Below are 21320 nucleotides of genomic sequence, written 5' to 3'. Positions count from 1 at the left end.
TTCAATAACAAAATGGTTACAAGGGCCTATTTAGTGCAGCCTGAGACCGTTTCTCCCCCCTTCAGCTCCAGACAAAGAGGATACACTTGGATCAATTGTGCCGAACAAAGACTAAACTATATGGGGTGATGCATCACACAGGGCTCTTTCTGCTGCCCTGCACGTAGTCGCAGCGCCCAACACCGAGCTGCCAACAGGTTTTCTCCTCCAGCAGCCACTCAAGCAAAAACCAGGGTTACTGCCGTCGCCAAACCCGTCTTTCTGTCCTTTTAAAAACTCCATCCTTCGTTAAAGCGACTCAGGAAAGCATTTGTGCAGATTATTTTTGGTATATTCTCAGTCCTGGTCCACAAAGGCGCCATCACATCTCTGATTTTACGGGGTTTTTTTTGCACTTCTTCCTCCAGTCACACCAGTGTATCTAAACCAAGGGCTCCGACATCTAAACTGGGAATGAACCACGACAAAAGTAGGAGGTAAAATGGAAACCAGTTGGTGAAAATGTGCAGGAAGAGATTTCTCAAACCAGACCTTCATCGTTAGCAAAGTTTTCAGAGATTCTGATCAGTTGACCCATGAAAATCTGAAAATTGGATTAATTAGTAAAAACACAAACTCAACGGAAGAAATGGAGAAAGTAAAGAACGAACAGCAAATGTGAGATTTAGCAAAAAAAAAAAAACATGGAAATTAGAAGAATTTCTGCATTTTTGGCAATTTTTCATTCATTGAGATCCCACCATTGAAGATAAAAAGATGGGTTTGCAGCGACATATGTGTGTTCAGAGCTTGTTTGTGACTCAGAATGAATTCAACAAATGGCTGTAAACGTACTTTTTGTTATAAAAAAAAGTGGTTGATAAGGACAGAAATCTGTATTTAGGAGCATCTGAGCTGCAATTATGGAGAAGATATTTGCTTTTACAGCAACATAGGCAACACTTAACACTTAAATACTGAGGGGGAGGGGGGCAGATATCAGGACACTTGGCAGCTTAAAATGACAAACTTCAGGGTTCATGGGTCAGTTTCATGTCCGCGAGATGATAAAAAAACGTCCAAAAAAATCTACTTTTTTAGCATGTCACTGTCAACTTTTCCAACATTTTTCTCAGATAATGATGTTCAAAAGATGGTTTTGCAGTGATTATGTGCGACAGAGCTTGTTTGTGACTCAGAATGAAATCAACTAATGGCTGTAAAGGTAGTTTTTGTTGTAAAAACTGTGTTGATAAGGAGCAACGTTCAGAAAGAAAACTAAACACCATAATATCAGAGGGAGAATGGACATCAGACACTTGGCAGTTCAAAATGAGAAACCTCAGGTTTCATGGGTCAGTTTTATGTCCTTGAGATGGTAAAAAACAAAAAGAACGTTCAAAAAAATCTACTTTTTTGGCTCTCTGAACATGTCACTGTAAACATTTCCAACATTTTACCCAGAAAATGATTTTGAAAAAATGGTTTTGCAGTGACTTGCATGTGTTCAGAGCATGTTTGTGACTCAACAAATGGCTGTAAAGGCTACTTTTTGTTCTAAAAAGTAGTCGATGTGGATAGAAATCTGTATTTAGGAGCTGCAAAATGAGATTAGAGCAACGTACAGAAAGAAAACTAAACACCTAAATATTGGAGTGAGGGACGGCCATCGGACACTTGGCAGCTCAAAATGACAAACTTCAGGTTTCATGGGGTCAGTTTCATGTCCTTGAGATGATAAAAAACAAAAAGAACACCAAAAAAAGTTCTTCAGATCCACCTTTTGTTCACTCTCTGAACATGTCACTGTCAACTTTTCAAACATTTTCCTCAGAAAAAAAACGACTTCTCCCATCCCGGCGTCGCTCACGTGGGCCGCCAGGTTTGCTAGTCACATGGGTTGCCAGGTCTTGTCCATGGACTGGATGTGTTCCTTGGCTTTCATCCTCAGCACGGCGATGCTGGAGCTGCGCTGGTCCGCATCCTCAGCGGGTATTTATCCGGGTACGGCGCCGGGCACTGGTAGGGGGGGCGGAGCCATGTTCTGCATCCCCTGGCCCATTGACGGGTGAGGATGGGAGTGGGGGGTGAGGAGCGTGAGGGCTGGAGTTGAGGAAGCCGTGGCCGGGGTAGGCGGGCTGGAGGCCCTGAGCCGGACCCATGAAGCCCGGGATGGCTGTGGACCGGCGTGGCGCTGGACAGGGGGGGAGGTGAGCCAGGGGTCCAGGGGCAGGGAGTTGGTCATGGGGCCCATGCTGGAGTGGACCGCAGCCGGACGGTTTGATAGGACAACATGGGGAGTCGTGAGCTTCATGGTGCTGGCGTCCTTCTTCTCCTGCCGGGCGCCATTTAGCTCGACGGTTCTGGAACCAGACCTGGACGAGAAATAAGAAGCATAGAAGCAAAGGAGAAGAATCTGATCTAACAGTCACAGACATTAACCCTCCTGTTGTTGTTTCCTTGTCTGAAAAAAATCCAAAAATTCGTCCATAAAAACCCCAAATTTCTGAAAATTTGCAAAACCTTCAGGAAGAAAATTCCAATAATTCCCTTAAAATTTTTCTTAAAAGTTTTCTAAAAAAAAAAAAAAAGAAAAAAGAAATCCCCCAAATTTGGCAAGAAAATTCTTGTAAATATTTTCAAAAAATGAGTAAAAAAACTTCCAAAGAAATCCTAAAAATTTCTAAAGTGATTATATATACATCAGTAAAACTTCTAATATTTTCTTTAAGAACGTTCACATAAAAATCAACCAAAATCCAGTGAAATTTGCTAGATCTTTGATTGATTTTTTTGTGAATATTCTTTAAAAAAAAAAAAAAAAAAACTTAAAAAAAAATTTATTTCCACCAAAAAATCTTCAAAAATTTGCCAAAAATGTTGGAAAATGTGGACGTTTTTACTGTGAAAATAGCTTTTTTTTCTCCCACATTTTCAAACTTTAAAACGGTCAATTTGACCCGCAGGACGACACGAGGGGTTAAACTGCTGCATGTTTTCCCTGTTCTATGTCGGTTTATAGACAAAAACAGGATTTAGATTTGTTTTTCTGTGTCTGGTTTTGCTGTTTTGTGCTCATCCTGGTCAGTTGTCTCCCTTTTTTGTTATTTTTTTAATCAGTTTTGTGTTGTTTTGTGCGTCTTTTGGACAGTTTTTTTCTCGTCGTGGTCATTTGTTTGTTGTTAGTCTTTAGATTAGGTCACCTGGAGTGGATATAAAACTGATCTGGTTGCAGTTTTTAACAGAAATTTAAATGTCATATGTCTAACTGCTGTACTGATAAAGTTATGAGGCTCAGAAATGATAGAAAAAAGCAAATTTCTACACAACACTATGTACTTCAAGGGGCTGTAACTCTAAAATGTCCATAGTATGAAGGTAAAACTTTACATGGCTTCATTAAATAAACTAAAGTTATTGTACATAAAAAAAATCTTCCGATTGTCAGGGGGTCTGATGAGAACTATTTCAGTTTTGGTTGGTTTTATATGTGAACCAACCCTAGTGAAGGACCTCTGTTGGAGTTCACTGGTGGTACCATCAACTTTGTGGTGTTTTAGTGGTTCCTCTCACCTGAACTCGGACCTCGGCGCAGGTTCACCTTCATGGCCAGCTCCTCGCGGCTGTACACGTCGGGGTAGTGGGACTTCTCGAAGGCTCGCTCCAGCTCGTGCAGCTGGTAGGTGGTGAAGGTGGTCCGGTTCCGTCGGTGCTTCTTCTTGGGCTGGTCGTCCTTGCAGGGCTCCGGAGACTTTCCTTCATCGCTGTCCACGCTCTTCCTCAGCTCACTTAGCTCCTCGTCACACTTATCTGTGAACAAGCCGGTGTCTGTCCAGGAAAACACGAGAAGTCATTTAGGTCGTCTTCATTTACAGGCACCAAAACATATTGTTTCCTGGTCTGAAAAAAATCCAAAAATTCAGCCAAAAATTATTCCCAAATTTCTGAAAATTTGCAAAACCTTCAGGAAGAAAATTCCCAATAATTCCTTAAAAGTTTCCCTTAAATGTTTTATTTGAAAAAAAAAATCCTCCAAATTTGGCAAGAAAATTCTTGTAAATATTTTCAAAAAATGAATAAAAGTCATCCAAAGAAATCTTTAAAAATATCTAAAGTGATTCCATATATATCAGTAAAATGTCTAATATTTTCTTTAACCCTCATGTCCTCATTTACGGGCACCAAAAAATATTGTTTCCTTGTCTGAAAATATCCAAAAATTCAGCAAAAAAATTCCACAAATTTCTGAGACTTTGCAAAACCTTCAGGAAGAAAATTCCAATAATTCCCTTAAAAGTTTCCCTTAAAAGTATTGTTTTAGGAAAATCCCTCAAATTTGGCAAGAAATTTCTCGTAAATATTTTCAAAAAATGAGTAAAAATCTGCAAAAAAAATCCTAAAAATTCAGATGTGTGGCTGTGTTTTATGGTCCTTGTGTCCCACCCCCCCACCTCTCTATCTCTACCTCTACACCTCTATCTCTACCCCTCTATCTCTTCCCCTCTATCTCTACCCCTCTATCTCTTCCCCTCTATCTCTACCCCTCTATCTCTACCCCTCTATCTCTACCTCTCTATCTCTACCCCTCTATCTCTATCCCTCTACCTCTACCCCTCTATCTCTACCCCTCTATCTCTACCTCTCTATCTCTACCCCTCTATCTCTTCCCCTCTATCTCTACCCCTCTATCTCTACCTCTCTATCTCTTCCCCTCTATCTCTACCCCTCTATCTCTTCCCCTCTATCTCTACCCCTCTATCTCTTCCCCTCTATCTCTACCCCTCTATCTCTACCCCTCTATCTCTACCCCTCTATCTCTTCCCCTCTATCTCTACCCCTCTATCTCTACCCCTCTATCTCTACCCCTCTATCTCTATCCCTCTACCTCTACCCCTCTATCTCTTCCCCTCTATCTCTACCCCTCTATCTCTACCCCTCTATCTCTACCCCTCTATCTCTATCCCTCTACCTCTACCCCTCTATCTCTACCCCTCTATCTCTACCTCTCTATCTCTACCCCTCTATCTCTTCCCCTCTATCTCTACCCCTCTATCTCTACCTCTCTATCTCTTCCCCTCTATCTCTACCCCTCTATTTCTTCCCCTCTATCTCTACCCCTCTATCTCTTCCCCTCTATCTCTACCCCTCTATCTCTACCCCTCTATCTCTACCCCTCTATCTCTTCCCCTCTATCTCTACCCCTCTATCTCTACCCCTCTATCTCTACCCCTCTATCTCTATCCCTCTACCTCTACCCCTCTATCTCTTCCCCTCTATCTCTACCCCTCTATCTCTACCTCTCTATCTCTTCCCCTCTATCTCTACCCCTCTATCTCTTCCCCTCTATCTCTACCCCTCTATCTCTTCCCCTCTATCTCTACCCCTCTATCTCTACCCCTCTATCTCTACCCCTCTATCTCTATCCCTCTACCTCTACCCCTCTATCTCTACCCCTCTACCTCCATCCCTCTATCTCCACCCCTCTATCTGTATCCCTCTATCTCTATCCCTCTACCTCTACCCCTCTATCTCTACCTCTCTACCTCTTCTGTCCCTCTCAACCCACCCGGCCAGCAGGCAGATGGGTTCCCCCACATTAGAGCCGGGTTCTGCTCGAGGTTTTTTTCCCTGTTAAAAGGGTGTTTTCCTTGCCACTGTCGCCTTTTGGCTGCTCTGGGGGTTCAGGCATATGGGTTCTGTAAAGCGTCTCGAGACAATTTGACTGTAATTGGAGCTATATAAATAAAATTGAATTGAATTGAATTGAATTGAAAAAACTGAAATTAAAACTTCTAATATTTTCTTTAAGAACATTCACAAAAAAATGTTTTTGTGAATGTTCTTAAGAAACATTTTTAATATTTCTTTTTTCCACCAAGAAATGTTCAAAAATTTCCCAAAAATGTTGAAAATGTGGAAATTTTCACTGTGAAAATATGATTTTTTTGCCACATTTTCAAATTTTAAAACGTGTCAATCTGACCCGCAAGACGACACGAGGGTTAAATGAGAAAACTGAGATTAGCGAGGCGGGACTGTGGAGCAGAGCTGTGTCTTTTAGAGAGGAAGGAACAGTATTTTGAAAGTAAGAATGCAGCTGAGTTTCCAGTAGAGCAGACATCAGTTTGACACCTGCAACAATAGGCTACTGTAGGTCAGTGAAGCAAGCAGTCGGCTGAAGCTCAACCAAGCTCAGAAACATTCCTAATCGGATTTAGGAAATGTGTTTCCAGTATTTATTTTCTCCTGTCTTTAAAAACTTATTTGGAAACAAAAGTGTTGCGTTTCTCTTCACAGACTGAGCTGCAAATCGTGTTTCTGCTGCATCACATTCAGGATTTGTTACTGAATCGACGGAACTCTTTATGACTTAGAGAAAAGAAAATAATGTAGTAAATGAACTTGCATCACAAACATACAACTTTCCTGGTGGAAGTGTGTTTTATGTGAAAGAAAAATGGTTTGAACGTACATAATGTACATTAATAACATGCAGGATTTCACAATGTATTTATTGAGAAAGCTAATGTTTTTGTTAGTACACTGCAAAAACTCTAAATCCTACCAAGTCTATTTGTCTTATTTTTAGTCAGAAAGTCTCACCCCACTCGATTTAAGATAAATTCACTTAACAAGTGAAATTTCAGCAGATGGAGGGACTTGTTTTAAGACAATGCATCTTAAATATCTTGTTAAGATTAGTAAGTTGAGTTGAATTTTAATAGAAAACTCAAAATAAGTTTAACCCTCGTGTCGTCCTGTGGGTCAAATTGACTCATTTTAAAGTTTGAAAATGTGGAAAAAAATTAATTTTCACAGTGAAACTTCTGATGTCCACATTTTCAACATTTGTGGGAAATCTTTGAACATTATTTGAAGGAGAAAAAGAAATGTTAAAAATGTTTCTGAAGAACATTCACAAAAAAATCAACCAAAATCCAGTGAATTTCACTGGATTTTGGTTGATTTTTATGTGAATGTTCTTAAAGAAAATATTAAAGTTTTACTGATATATATGTAATCACTTTAGATATTTTTAGGATTTTTGGAAGATTTTTACTCATTTTTTGAAAATATTTACAAGAATTTTCTTGCCAAATTTGGGGGATTTTTTTTTTATAAAATAAAACTTTTAAGGGAAACTTTGAAGGAATTATTGAAATTTTCTTCCTCAAGGTTTTGCAAATTTCCAGAAATTTGGAGGAACTTTTTTACTGATTTTTGAGATTTTTTTAGACAAGTAAACAATATTTTTTGGTGCCCATAAATGAAGACAGCAGGCGTTTTAATACATCTCAAATTAGGAGGTTACATGAAAGTAAAAATCTATTTTTGAGTGAAAAACTCCTAATTTTTTAGCATGCCTGGCTTATTTTAAGACACCTACACTTGACAATCCTGGTAAATAGAGCTTAAAATAAGTTTTCCCAGCTAAATGTATATTTAAATTCCTCTGGATTATTAAAAGCTCCTAAATTGTGATTGTTAATTCATTTGTTATAATTATAAACTAGTATAAAATTGTGTTATAACATGATTATTACTATGTTATTGTTGATTAAAGAAAAATGTTTAAAGCCAAAAGCTTTAAGCATTTTTCTGTTTTGTTTTTTTTTTTTTTTGTTATTTTTATTTGTTTGATTATTTTTGTTCTGTAACCAGCAGTTTTTTTGTTTTGGCTTTTTTTTATTACTGTGTTATTATCATTATAAACACATTGTGTTATGTGTGAATTATTAACATTTTGTTACTGACTATTACTAAGTAGAAAACAATAATGAGCTTTTTGGGGTTTTATTGTTTCTTATTTCTGAATGTAAATTTAAATTCCTTTGATTTCTTTTAAAGTTTTTAAGTGTTTGGTTTTAAATGACGTGCATTTTGTTGTTGTTGTTGTTGTTGCTATGGCTTTTTATTATTCTGTTATTGCTATCATAATCATATAATGTAGTATGTCTATTATTACTATTTTATTATTGATTGTTACTAAGAAGAAACCAAGAAAGTAAAATAATAATAATAATTTTTTTAAATAATCATTTCAGAATGTAAATTCAAATTACATAGTTTTTTTGTCTTTTTAATCATTTTTAAAATATATGTTTTTTTTATATATTTTTAAAAATTATTATTTTTTGTCTTTTTTTTCATTTATTCTGTACCCTTGTTCTGGTGATTTTATTTTATGTATAACTTTATTATTATTATTATTATTATTATTACTTCTGTGTCATTTATATGTTATCACTGGATTGTTACATTTTATAGCTGGTTATTACCAAATTACAATTTAGCATTTCTGCATATTTATGTTGTAATTTGTTAAAATGTATGCAAAGTAGAGAAAACTCTACTTTTGTACTTTGGATTATAAAAAATCATTGATTCTTATTGTGTTAATTATGATTAACGGATGAGTAACAATCATATATGTTCCCTAAAATGCATCCAAAACTGGAAAATGTCCACCGCTCTGTTAATGGCAGCTAATATTTAAACTTTAGCTTCTCATCAATTCTTCATCGTCTTTGACAGTAAAGAAAAACAGAAAACACTGCCGGGAAAACAATGAGATCTTTAACAACGTCAACCCTGGACTGTTGGCCGAATTAGTATTACACTAACAAGCAGCTAATTTAATTAAATAAAGTCCAAAGATGGCGATCCAGCAATTAGATCAGCTTGTCTTGTGTATTAGCTGCTTCAGAGGATATACATTACCAACAAAGCAGGCTATCACTGGACTTTAAGTACTCAGAAAGTAGGTTAGCTGGACTATAAATACTTTCTGTGTCGTTCTGTTACATCAGTAGACAGCAGAGACGTCATCCGGTGGGTATCTGATGTAACAAACCTGCAGAAATGTTAAATCTCACTGATTAGGACGCAGTTCTTGTGCACTAAGTCATATAGTAGTTGGACAAAAAAAATCAGTGTAGGAGTTTTTTCTGAGCTTTCAATGCGCTTTAACCCTCGTGTCGTCCTGCAGGTCAAAATTGACCCATTTTAAAGTTTGAAAATGTGGAAAAAAATATATATTTTCGCAGTGAAACTTCTGATGTCCACATTCTCAACATTTTTGGGAAATCTCTGAACATTTTTTGGTGGAAAAAAAGAAATGTTAAAAATGTTTCTTAAGAACATTCACAAAAAAAATCAACCAAAATCCAGCGAATTTCGTTGGATTTTGGTTGATTTTTATGTGAATGTTCTTAAAGAAAATATTACAAGTTTTACTCATATATATGTAATCACTTTAGATATTTTTAGGATTTTTTGGAAGATTTTTACTCATTTTTTGAAAATATTTACAAGAATTTTCTTGCCAAATTTGGGGAATTTTTTTGCTGAATTTTTGGATCTTTTTCAGACAAGGAAACAGTATTTTTTGGTGCCCGTAAATGAAGACAACAGGAGAGTTAATCTGTTAAAAATACAATAGCAAATCTGTCTGTAACCCATTGTGTCTAACTAGTCTATTCAACTTAATATCTCAAGTTTAATGAACTGTTTTCTCAAGTTCATGCAGCTAACTCCCGTTTCTAATGCAGCAGAGGGACTTCAAATAGTTTACAGTGTGTCCAAAGTTTCAACAAGATCTCTAAAACGTCTCTGTCCTTTCAGAGCTCCACTGAAACGGCTCTCTGTCCATGAATCTAAACGTTAGCTCGTTCCCGCTAATGGGACGTGTTGACGGAGATAAAAGAGGGTCGCCGTGGTCTGTGCTCCGGCCAGGCAGGATCCGGGGGCTTCATTTATCCACCTCTCATTAAGCAGCTCTGACAAAGGCCGGGCGGAGACAAAGGCGGAGGTCAGGTCTGGTTCAGTGACCAGCTCCGGGTCTGTCAGCCATCACAGTCTGAAGCCTCCCCGCTGGTTAGCAGAACATCTCATTCACTTCACAGCGCAGATACAAGCACTGTGCAGCAGTTAAAGTTCATTAGAGCTCAGACGGCCGTCAGAAATAACAGTTTATGAGCTGTGAAAGTGTAAAACTGGCCAAGTTGAATTAACCGAACTGAAGAAAACACGTTCAATAAACTCAAGATATTAAGTTGAATCATCCAGTGACCTACACTACCATTCAAACGTTTGGCGTCACCCAGACGATTTGATGTTTTCCACTTGCTCTATATTAAAGTTGCTCCATATTACTTAAAGTTGCCCTTAAATGAGTTAAAATTCTGCAAAAATGAGTTAAAGTTGCTCAATACTAGCTAAAGTTGCACAAAAAATGAGTTAAAGTTGCTCTATATTAGTTAAAGTTGACCTACACTACCGTTCAAAAGTTTGGGGTCATCCAGACAATTCCATGTTTTCCATGAAAACTCACATTTTTATTCATGTAGTAACATAACTGCACAAGGGTTTTATGAATTTCAGTTGCTCTATTATAGTTCAGGTTGCTCAAAATGAGTTAAAGTTGCTTTATATTAATTAAAGTTGCTCAAAAATCAGTTAAAGTTGCTCAAAAATGAGTTAAAGTTGCTCCATTTTAGCTAAAGTTGCTCTAAATGAGTTAATGTTGCTTTATATTAGTCAAAGTTGCTCAAAAATAAGTTAAAGCTGCTCAAAAATGAGGTAAAGTTGCTCCATTTTAGCTGAAGTTGCTCTAAATGAGTTAAAGTTGCTCCATTTTAGCTATAGTTGATATTATTAGTTAAAGTTGCTCTACATTAGTTAAAGTTGCTTTAAAATAAGTCAGAGTTGCTCCATTTTAGTTAAAGTTGCTCTATTTTAACTAAAGTTGATATTATTATCTAAAGTTGCTCTGTATTAGTTAAAGTTGATCCCTATTAAAGTTGCTCTAAATGAGTTAAAGTTGCTCTATATTAGTTAAAGTTGCTCTATATTTGTTAAAATTCGCCTACGTTACTGTTCAAAAGTTTGGGGTCATCCAGACAATTCCATGTTTTCCATGAAAACTCACACTTTTATCCATGTGCTAACATAACTGCACAAGGGTTTTCTAATCATCAATGAGCCTTTCAACACCATTAGCTAACACAATGTAGCATTAGAACACAGGAGTGATGGTTGCTGGAAATGTTCCTCTGTACCTCTATGGAGATATTCCATTAAAAATCAGCTGTTTCCAGCTACAATAGTCATTTACCACATTAACAATGTCTACACTGGATTTATCATTCATTTGTTGCTGTCTTCATGGGAAAAAAAATGCTTTTCTTTCAAAAATGAGGACATTTCTAAGTGACCCTAAACTTTTAAATAATAGTGTTTGTTTCTTATAAACTTAATTTAATGAGTTGATTGAAGGCTCTGCCTTATGTTTCCCGAATGTTCTTTAAGAAATGTTTTTTAACATTTCTTTTTTCCACCAAAAATGTTCAAAATGTGGACATCAGAAGTTTCACACTGAAAACATTTTTTTCCACATTTTCAAACTTTAAATTTGCAAAACCTTCAGGAAGAAAATTCCAATAATTCCTTAAAAGTTTCCCTTTAAAGTTTTATTTTTAAAAAAATCCCCCAAATTTGGCAAGAAAATTTTTGTAAATATTTTCAAAAAATGAGTAAAAATCTTCCAAAAAATCCTAAAAATATCTAAAGTGATTCCACATATATCAGTAAAAGTTCTAATATTTTCTTTAAGAACATTCATATAAAAATCAACCAAAATTCAGCGAATTTCGCTGGATTTTGATAGATTTTTTTCCCCAATGTTCTTAAAGAAACATTTTTTATAATGTTTCTTTTTTCCACCAAAAAATGTTCAAAAATTTCCCAAAAATGTTGAAAATGTGGACATCAGAAGTTTCACTGTGAAAATAAATTTTTTTTCCCACATTTTCAAACTATAAAACGGGTCAGTTTGACCCACAGGACGACATGAGGGTTAAAGCAGCTGTAATCAATGCCATGATGTTTACATTGTTTAAAGGAATAATATCTTTAATTTTACTCCAACAAAAACCAAACAGGAATCACTTCAAATTCAATCTCTGCAGGGCTTTGATCTACCACCAGTTCATGGGAATAACATCAATTTTTTTGTCGTTTCTTTCTGCCACCAAATCACCAACCACCTGCCTGATCCTGATGTGAAAATAGCTCCAGATTAAATCTAACAAATTTGATTCTGAGGCCGAGCGATAACAATAACACGGGAATGAACCACTGTACAATCCAATCTGAGCCCAGAACAGCAGATTAGGGGAATTCCACAAGGGGATGGGATTGGTGTTGGGGACGTAAACCCCTCGGCACCATCTTGTCCTGTGATTTATCCCTCAAATCTCAGTGCACAGGGTTCACTTAATGCTACGAGGAAACCGTATGCAGCAAAGAAACTGGAATAGCCTTGTTTAAAGAGGTCAGACGTTGGCTGAGCAGATGTTTCTGCTGTCAAATAATAATTTAAATCATGAACATGGCATCTAATGTCTTATTCTTACACAGCACTGATGATAATATTGTAATTTTTAGGTTATTTTCTATTAAAAATATGCCTCATTGGTTGGTTGATTAGATTTTCTTCATTGTAGTTGGAATTTTTAAGCCTTTATGGAGAAAAATATCAAGTTCAGATCCTAAATATATAAAAATAAACTGCTGTTTTTTGTGGATGTTCAGTCAGTCTTCATATCTGGGCCTTATTGAAGTGGCTATTTCCCTTTTAAAGTCTCTAATTTATGCTGTTTTCGTCCATTTTTGGTCAAAATGATGGGAGCATATTGCCAATCTTGACCTTTTTTTAAATGGTTCTTCATCAAGTTTAATTTCAGCTCATGAAAAACTGATCCAATAATAGCTTAAATTATGAAAATGGCATCTAATGTCTTATTCTTACATAGAGGGACAACAACAGTGATGGTAATATTCTTGTTTTTGGTTATTTTCTATTAAAATCATGCTCCATTGTTTGGTTAATTAGATTTTCTTCATTGTAATTGGGGGTTTTTAAACCTATGTTCAGTTAGTCTGCAGATTTGGGCCTTACTGAGTGGCTGTTTTCCTTTACCGAGTCTCTAATTTATCCTGGTTTCTTCCATTTTTGGTAAAAATAATGAGTATATTGTCAATCTTAACCATTTTTTTCTGCTTCTTTCACAAGTTTGGTTTCGACTCACAAAAAACCTGATCCAGTAGTAGCGTACATAATGAAAATGCAATCTAATGTCTTATTCTTACACAGCACTGATGATAATATTGTTATTTTTGGGCTATTTTCTATTAAAATCATGCTCCATTGTTTGGTTAATTAGATTTTCTTCATTGTAATTGGGGGTTTTAAACCTATGTTCAGTTAGTCTGCAGATTTGGGCCTTACTGAAGCGGCTATTTTCCTTTTCCAAGTCTCTAAATCATGCTCTTTTGGGGGGAATATTGACCTTTTTTTCCTGCTTCTTCCACAAGTTTAGTTTTGGCTCGTCAAAGACTGATCCAGATAAGTTCATAGTCAGCAGTAAAGTGGTCTGAAGGTTTATTATGTTTGCACAGAGGCGTCAATATCATAACTTCACTGCTGCAAAATCAATCCTGTCTCTCCTAATTTCACACGTCTGAAACTAAAGCTGAAGCTAAAGTTCAGCCTTCCAGGGCCACAGGTGCTGCTGAGTGATCGATATTTGATATGATTCAGAGCAGAAGCTCCTCGTAAAGCTCAGCAATGGGACGACTGTGGGGTGAGGAGACTCCCAGCTGGACTCACCGTGGTACTGCTGCTCGCTGCTGCTGCTCCTCAGAGCAGAAAGGTGTCCGCTGTAGGACGGATGTGAAGAGTTCTCCTGCTGCTTCGCCGCCGGTTCCCCCAGACCGTCCATGTTCACCTTGAGGGGCCCCGGAGCCGGACACATCAGGGGGTCCTGCTCTTTGCTGAAGCCCAGGATGACGTCGATGCTGTGGACTCGGCCTCCGGCGGCGACGCCTTTCCCCATCTCGTGGAAGTTGGAGGGCGAGAGGCAGCTGTCGTCCACCATGCTCATGGTATCCAGTGATAAATGCATCCGAGCGTCTGGGCGATCAGCCGAGGCCTGGAGACGGAGGAACCGGCGGGAATTTAGGTTCTAATAACGTTAGAAGATGCTTTTAGTGGGAGGTTCTGCTTTAGAATGTTCTTCTCAAAGGTCGGACAACTACAGGAACTCTGAAAGTGTTTAGTGAGAGCACTGCTGGGCCATTAAATGTGTTAACGAAGGTGGAACGTTCTGTCTGCAATGTTCTAAGGGTGCTTTGGAGATGTTGTTGATGGAACTAATACAGAACATTTTATAGAAAACGCTCCTAAAATGTTTCATGATGCTACATGATAGTACAAGTGGGAGTAGATCGTTCTCAAACCAATATTCAAACATGTTTTTCCAGATGTTATCGAGGCCTCAGATGACAAAATGTTCTTTATAAATGTATAATTAGATACACAGAGGTGGAACGTTCTGCCTGCAATGTTCTGAGGATGTTTTAGTGATGTTGAGGTAAATGAGAACATGATGTTCCAAGATGCTACATGATGGCAAAGGAAGAACTTTCAAAAAACGTTTTCCAGATGTTTTGAGGCCTCAGGTAACAGAACGTTCTTTATGAATGTATAAATGTGTTAACGAAGGTGGAACATTCTGTCTGCAATGTTCTAAGGATGTTTTGGTGATGTTGTTGATGGAACCAATAGAGACTGTTTTATAGAAAACGTCCCTAAAATGTTTCATGATGCTACATGGTGGAAGGAAGGAAAGGAAGGAAAACTTTTTGACTGGATGTTGCATTGAGAACATTCTTCCTTTGCCATGTTTGCTAGAAAAATATTCTATAAAGTGTTCCCTCAAAAACACCTCTGAAACAGCCAATACCTTTATATGTTTATACAGAATGCTCTCCTTGAAGATGGAACAACTACAGGTGTTCTGAAAGGTTTTCTGAGTGCTACACTGAGAACATCCTTCCTTTGCCATCATGTAGCATCATGGAACAAACACATGCTGTAGTATGTTCCTCCACAACATCCCTAAAACATCGTCAGAACATTGTAGGTTGAATGTTCCACTTTTGTAAACCCTCCTGTTCTCATTTACAGGCACCAAAAAATATTGTTTCCTTGTCTAAAAAAAATCCCCAAATTTATGAAAATTTACAAAACCTTCAGGAAGAAAATTCCAATAATTCCTTAAAAGTTTCCTTAAAAGTTTTTTTTTTAAAAAGCAAATTCTTGTAAATATTTTCAAAAAATGAGTAAAAATCTTCCAAAAAAAATCTTAAAAATATCTAAAGTGATTACAGATGTATCAGTAAAACTTCTAATATTTTCTTTAAGAACATTCACATAAAAATCAACCAAAATCCAGCGAATTTCGCTGGATTTTGGTTGATTTTTTTAGTGAATGTTCTTAAGAAACATTTCTAACATTTCTTTTTTTCCACCAAAAAATGTTCAAAGATTTCCCAAAAATGTTGAAAATGTGGACATCAGAAGTTTCACTGTGAAAATGTATTTTTTTCCCACATTTTTAAACTTTAAAACGGATCAATTTTGACCCACAGGACGACATGAGGGTTAAAACATTTATAAAGAACATTCTGTCATCTGAGGCCTGAATAACATCTGGAAAATATTTTTTGAATATTGGTTTGAGAATGTTGTCTGCTATCATGTAGCATCTTTGAACATTGTGAGAATGTTCTCAGTTACCTGAACATCACTAAAACATCCTGAGAACATTACAGGCTGAATGTTCCACCTCTTTCTTTCTTTCCAACTAAGGCCTCGATAGCATCTAGTTTGAGAACATTCTTTCTTGGCCCTGATGACATCATGCTCACGGTTCACTTCTAACTTTGCAGGAACATTATTTGAAAAGACAAGCGTCCCTAAAATGTTCTGTAATACAGTTTCCTCAACAGCATCCCCAAGCAGAATGTTCCACATTCGTTAATACATTTATAAAGAATGTTCTGTCATCTGAGGCCTCGATAACATCTGGATAACGTTTTTTAAATATTGGTTTCAGCACGTTCTCCTACAGACATTCTAAAAATGTGTAGTGATAATGTTGTTGGACTATTCTGTTCTAACATTCCCAAAAGCTTTCTGGATGTTGCATCGAGAATGTTCTTCCTTTGCCATCATGCAGCGTCATGGAACATTTTAGGAATGTTCTCTGCCCTCAAGACATCCTCAGAACATTGCAGGTTAAATGCTCCACCGTTGTTAACCCTCATGTCGTTTTAAAGTTTGAAAATGTGGGAAAAAAACTGATTTTCAAGGTGAAACTTCTGATGTCCACATTTTCAACATTTTTTGGTGGAAAAAAAGAAACATTAAAAATGTTTCTTAAGAACATTCACATAAAAAAATCAGTCAAAATCCAGCGAAATAGAACAAGTGAAAAATGACTTGCTAAGATTTCCTGAAATATGATATTTAGAATATTGAGATCTTAAAATTATCTGTGAAAACTTATTTTAAGCTCTGTTTTACCAGGATTGTCAAGCTTAGGTCTTAAAATAAGCCAGATATGCTTAAAAAAATGGCAGTTTTTCACTCAAAAATAGATTTTTCCTTTCGTGTAACCTCCTAATTTGAGATGTATTAAACTTATTTTGAGTTTTCTTGTAAAATTCAACTCAAAACAAGATAATTTCAAGATTGTTTGACTTAACAAGTTATTTAAGATGCATTGTCTTAAAACAAGTCCCTCCATCTGCTGAAATGTCTCTTGTTAAGTGAATTTATCTTAAATCAAGTGGGATGAGACATTCTGACTAAAAATAAGACAAATAGACTTGGTAGGATTGTTGCAGTGTGAGGCGACTCTCTGCTGATGTAAACTGGATTATTCTCACGGCAAGTCATGATAAAATTAGTCTGGTTGTTGCCTGATGTCGGGAACGACATGTTTAATATCTGCTGTTAACACAGAGACATTAAAATCATAAAATATAATGATAACTGATGAATAAATGAGGCTAAAAAAAATCCATATATATGCAAAAAAACCTGAGAGTTTTGCTAAATCTGTTAATGTGCCCCATCTCTGATTTTTTTAATCAGGAAAAGTCAATTTAGTGCATTAAAAGTGGAAATATTCTCTAGTTTCTGCAACAAAATTCACTTTTTCTGAGTTTTCTGCATGACGAAGCAGATCTATAAGAACATATCAAACAGCAGAGTGTCAGATTTTACCTGTTGGAGGTAAATATTGTGAACTGCTGAAGCTGCCACTTCACCACCTGTTTCCTCTTCTGATGCTATGTGCAGCTTTGCTCTCCTCGCATCTCCTCCAGTTTGTACGACGAACAGAAATAAAAGTCCAGTAAAGTGAGCGAAGCCACCGGTTGCAGAGACACCATCCACTCAGAGAGGAGAGTGGGAGAGGAGTGAGGCGAGGAGGAGGAGGAGGAGGAGGAGGAGGAGGAGGAGGAGGTGAAAAAACCAAGGGATTAGGAGTGGAGGTCTGTTAATTGCGATTCTTCCCCTTTAAGAGTGATTGGCAGCTGTTTTCTGCCCAACTAACAGTTTTAAATGTCATTTCCATTCAGCCCCACATGAGAGAGTCCAGCTAATGAAGCCCAGACAGACTTTCTTTCATAAATTTATTGTTTTAAGGACAAAAGAATCGCTGAAAGTTTTCACCCTGCCCCCCCGTTATGTGGAACGACCCGGAAAAGAAAGGAAATTTGACATTATAAGACATGAAGAAAAACTTTTAAGGGAAAAATTAACAAAAAATACAGTTTTATCGCTGATTCCACTTGAATAAATGGTAAACACGCAGAATAAATTGTGATATTATTAAGTGCAAACTAAAAAACTAAAGCTACCACATACAAAAACTTATTTATTAGTGATATATTTAAAAGAGAAAAGTATAAAATGTCTAATTTAAAGCAGATCTGGCTTCATAAACATGATTATTTATTATGTTCACTGTGTTAATTTTAAGTTTTTTATTAGATTTAAACATCGTTTGAGGTAGGTGTTGCCAACTTGTTGATATTTGTGAAGAATAACTGGGAAATAACAGCAAAATCTGATTCTAATGCGTTTATTTATTCTCTTTTTACTTTGTTTAATTACAGATAATAACTAGTGAAATGACAGAAAAAATATAAACTGTAAAAAGAACATAAAAATTTAATTAAATCAATAAAAAACATTATTTATAGATAGTTGCCATTATTTGTCAGAAATAAATATGTATATTAATGGTAAAAATGGTATTACTTGCTGTTATTTTACAGATTATCTAGTGAAATCATAAAAAATAAGCTTTTAATTGTAATTTTGTGAATAATTTACTGTTTTTTGTTTAATTACAGATAATAACTCTTGAGATCACAAAAAACATTTTAGTTCACTGTAAAAACAAAAACAAAAAAAACAACCCTGTAGTTAAATCAGGAATAATGTTATTCATAGATAGTTGCCATTATTTGTCAGAAATAAACATGGATTTTAAGGGTAAAAATGGTTTAACTTAGTGTTATTTTACAGATTATCTCGTGAAATCATAGACATAAATTTTTTAGCTGTGATTTTGTGAAGAATTTACTGTTTTGTTTAATTACAAATGATGACTCGTGAAATCACTGAAAAAATATTGATATTTTTAGTTCCCTGTATAATAAAAAAGATTTAGAGATAATTGCCATTATTTTTCAGAAAAAAAATATATTAAGGACTGAAAATGGTAATATCTTTAATACTAAGCATTATTTTATAGATTATCTAGTGAAATCACAGAAAATAGAGTTGTAATTACATATTGGACGTAAAAAAAATACAGATTAAAATTGCACATAATGTCTCTAACAAATAATTTACAAATAATAATAGCTTCTTATACAACACGGCAATAGATTTCTGCTAAAGAATCCAGTTCATTTAAAGATATTTGATGATATTGTCACTGTTTTGTACATTCCAGTATTCCAACATTTTTTAACATATTTTTCCTGGCATAATAATAATAATAATAATAATAATAATAATAATAATAATAATAATAATAATAATAATAATAATAATAATAATAATAATAATAATTTTATTATTATTATTATTATTATTATTATTATTATTATTATTATTATTATTATTATTATTATTATTATTATTATTATTATTATTATTATTACTATTATTATTATTATTATTATTATTAATAAGTCCAGTCACCATATTAAACAGTGAACTTCATATCATACTGCTTATTAGTGAATTAGCTGCCAGTATTTTACCATAATTTCACAAGAAAGGTTGCTACATCTGCGAAAAATTCTCTTAAAATTGATATATTTAAGAAACAGATCATACACAGACTGTATATGACATTAAAACTGTGACATGGGTCAGATTAGGGCAGCCGGGTTAGGAGGTTAATCGCTCTTAGAGAAACTTTCATTATAGTGGTGGCAGATGGTTCTGTTCCATTAAAGGCTAATTAATAGCATGAAGACCTGCCGTCACTGTGAAAACACTGAACGTTCTTGCAGCATCCTCATAAACCTCTCATTATAGCTGCACAGGATTTCAAAGCCTTTAACTGGAGGGATTTCAACATTGGATTTAAAACTTTGTCTTCAAAGAAATAAGAAATATGATGTGGTGATGGTGGTAAACTCCTGAACATTGTGATGCCGACTCAAACAAAGTCAGAACGTTGTCATCTCAAAGTTTATTTTTAGAGCACAAAAAGTTCAAAAATTTTCCGCTTAACCCTCCTGTTGTCCTCATTTACGGGGACCAAATAATATTGTTCCCTTGTCCGAAAAAAATCCCAAAGTTCTGCAAAAAAATCCCCAAATTTATAAAAGAAATTTGCAAAATCTTCAGGAAGAAAATTCCAAAAATTCCTTAAAAGTTTCCCTTAAAAGTTATATTTTTAGAAAAATCCCCAAATTTGGCAAAATAAATAAAAATTTAAAAAATAATTTTAAAAATTGTGAATATTCCCAAAAAATCCTAAAAATATCTAAAGTGACTACATATATATCAGTAAAAGTGCAAATATTTTCTTTAAGAACATTTGGAAGAAAAAAATCTATCAAAGTTGATTTTTATGTGAATGTTCTTAAGAGAATATTAGAAGTTTTACTGATATATATGGAATCACTTTAGATATTTTTAGGATTTTTTGGGAAGATTTTTACTCATTTTTTGGAAAATATTTACAGGAATTTTCTTGCCACATTTGGGGAAGTGTTTTTTTTTTTGTTTTTTTTTTTAAATAAAACTTTTAAGGGAATTTTTTAAGGAATTATTGGAATTTTCTTCCTGAAGGTTTTGCAAATTTTCAGAAATTTGTGGGAATTTTTTTTGCTGAATTTTTGGATTTTTTTTCAGACAACCTAAACTAATTCTTGTAAATATTTTCAAAAAATGAGTAAAAATCTTCCAAAAAAATCCTAAAAATATCTAAAATGATTACATATTTATCAGTAAAACTTTTATTTTCTTTAAGAACATTCACAAAAAATCAAGATTTTTTTGTGAATGTTCTTAAGAAACATTTTTAACATTTCTTTTTTCCACCAAAAAATGTTCAAAGATTTCCCAAAAATGTTAAAGATGTGGACATCAGAAGTTTCACTGTGAGAATATATATTTGTTTGCACATTTTCAAAATTTAAAACGGGTCAATATTGACCCACAGGACGACACGAAGGTTAAAATATTGAGATTCTAGCACTTTAATGACATATTTAAATGAAGCATAAAGATTTGATTAGTTATTCGTAGAATTTAAGCAAAGTGAATGAATGAAAGCTGAGTACAACTTTGGTTTCAGGTATTTCATTTTTTTAAAAAATACAATAAAATCAAGTTATATTTAGCATCTCTGAACTTCTGACTTTTATGTTTTATGCATTTGTTCTAAGTTGATGCTCTTGACGTTTGTTTTTGGTTCTACTGGCTTTACTTATATGCTATACATTAAGTACAAAATGCTTTTGTAATGTATGTGTGGATGTATATTTATGTTTTCAATGTTTTCATGCATGATTGTATACATGAATTGCTTATTCTGTGCCTAACTGTATACTTTTTGTCCAATTATTGTGTTGTCAGTAGTGGTATGGAGCAGTGAAAACTTCTAATTTCTTATCTTGAACTGTGTATCTATTATTATTATTATTATGAGTTATTATTCCCACAGAGGGAAAACTTCCTTTCCCCAGTGTGCTGTAAAGTGACTCTCGCTGCCAACAAGCTTCCACTGCAGCGATAGTTTAAGGTGCTCATTCACCCCCTCATGATTTTGTTAAGACATTTTTGTCCTTCCACAGTTTCTCTGTTGCCCTAATTGAGCATAAATTGGTTAAGAGGGAGCAGTGTAGCTTTCAAGCTGCTTAGTTTTATCAGATGACAATGTAAGTCCCCCTGA

The 21320-nt window shown here is 35.2% G+C and overlaps 1 pseudogene; it reads right to left on the bottom strand.

The window, feature by feature from the left end:
- Positions 1 to 6: 6 nt before the first annotated feature.
- On the bottom strand, positions 7 to 17411 carry LOC111568859 (retinal homeobox protein Rx1-like; annotated as a pseudogene).
- Positions 17412 to 21320: the final 3909 nt, after the last annotated feature.

Source organism: Amphiprion ocellaris, unplaced genomic scaffold (assembly GCF_022539595.1).
Source record: "Amphiprion ocellaris isolate individual 3 ecotype Okinawa unplaced genomic scaffold, ASM2253959v1 Aocel_unscaffolded133, whole genome shotgun sequence".
NCBI classification, from domain to species: Eukaryota; Metazoa; Chordata; class Actinopteri; family Pomacentridae; genus Amphiprion; species Amphiprion ocellaris.
Note: the sequence above shows the minus strand (reverse complement) of the source record. Positions and strands in the feature narration are given on the sequence as shown.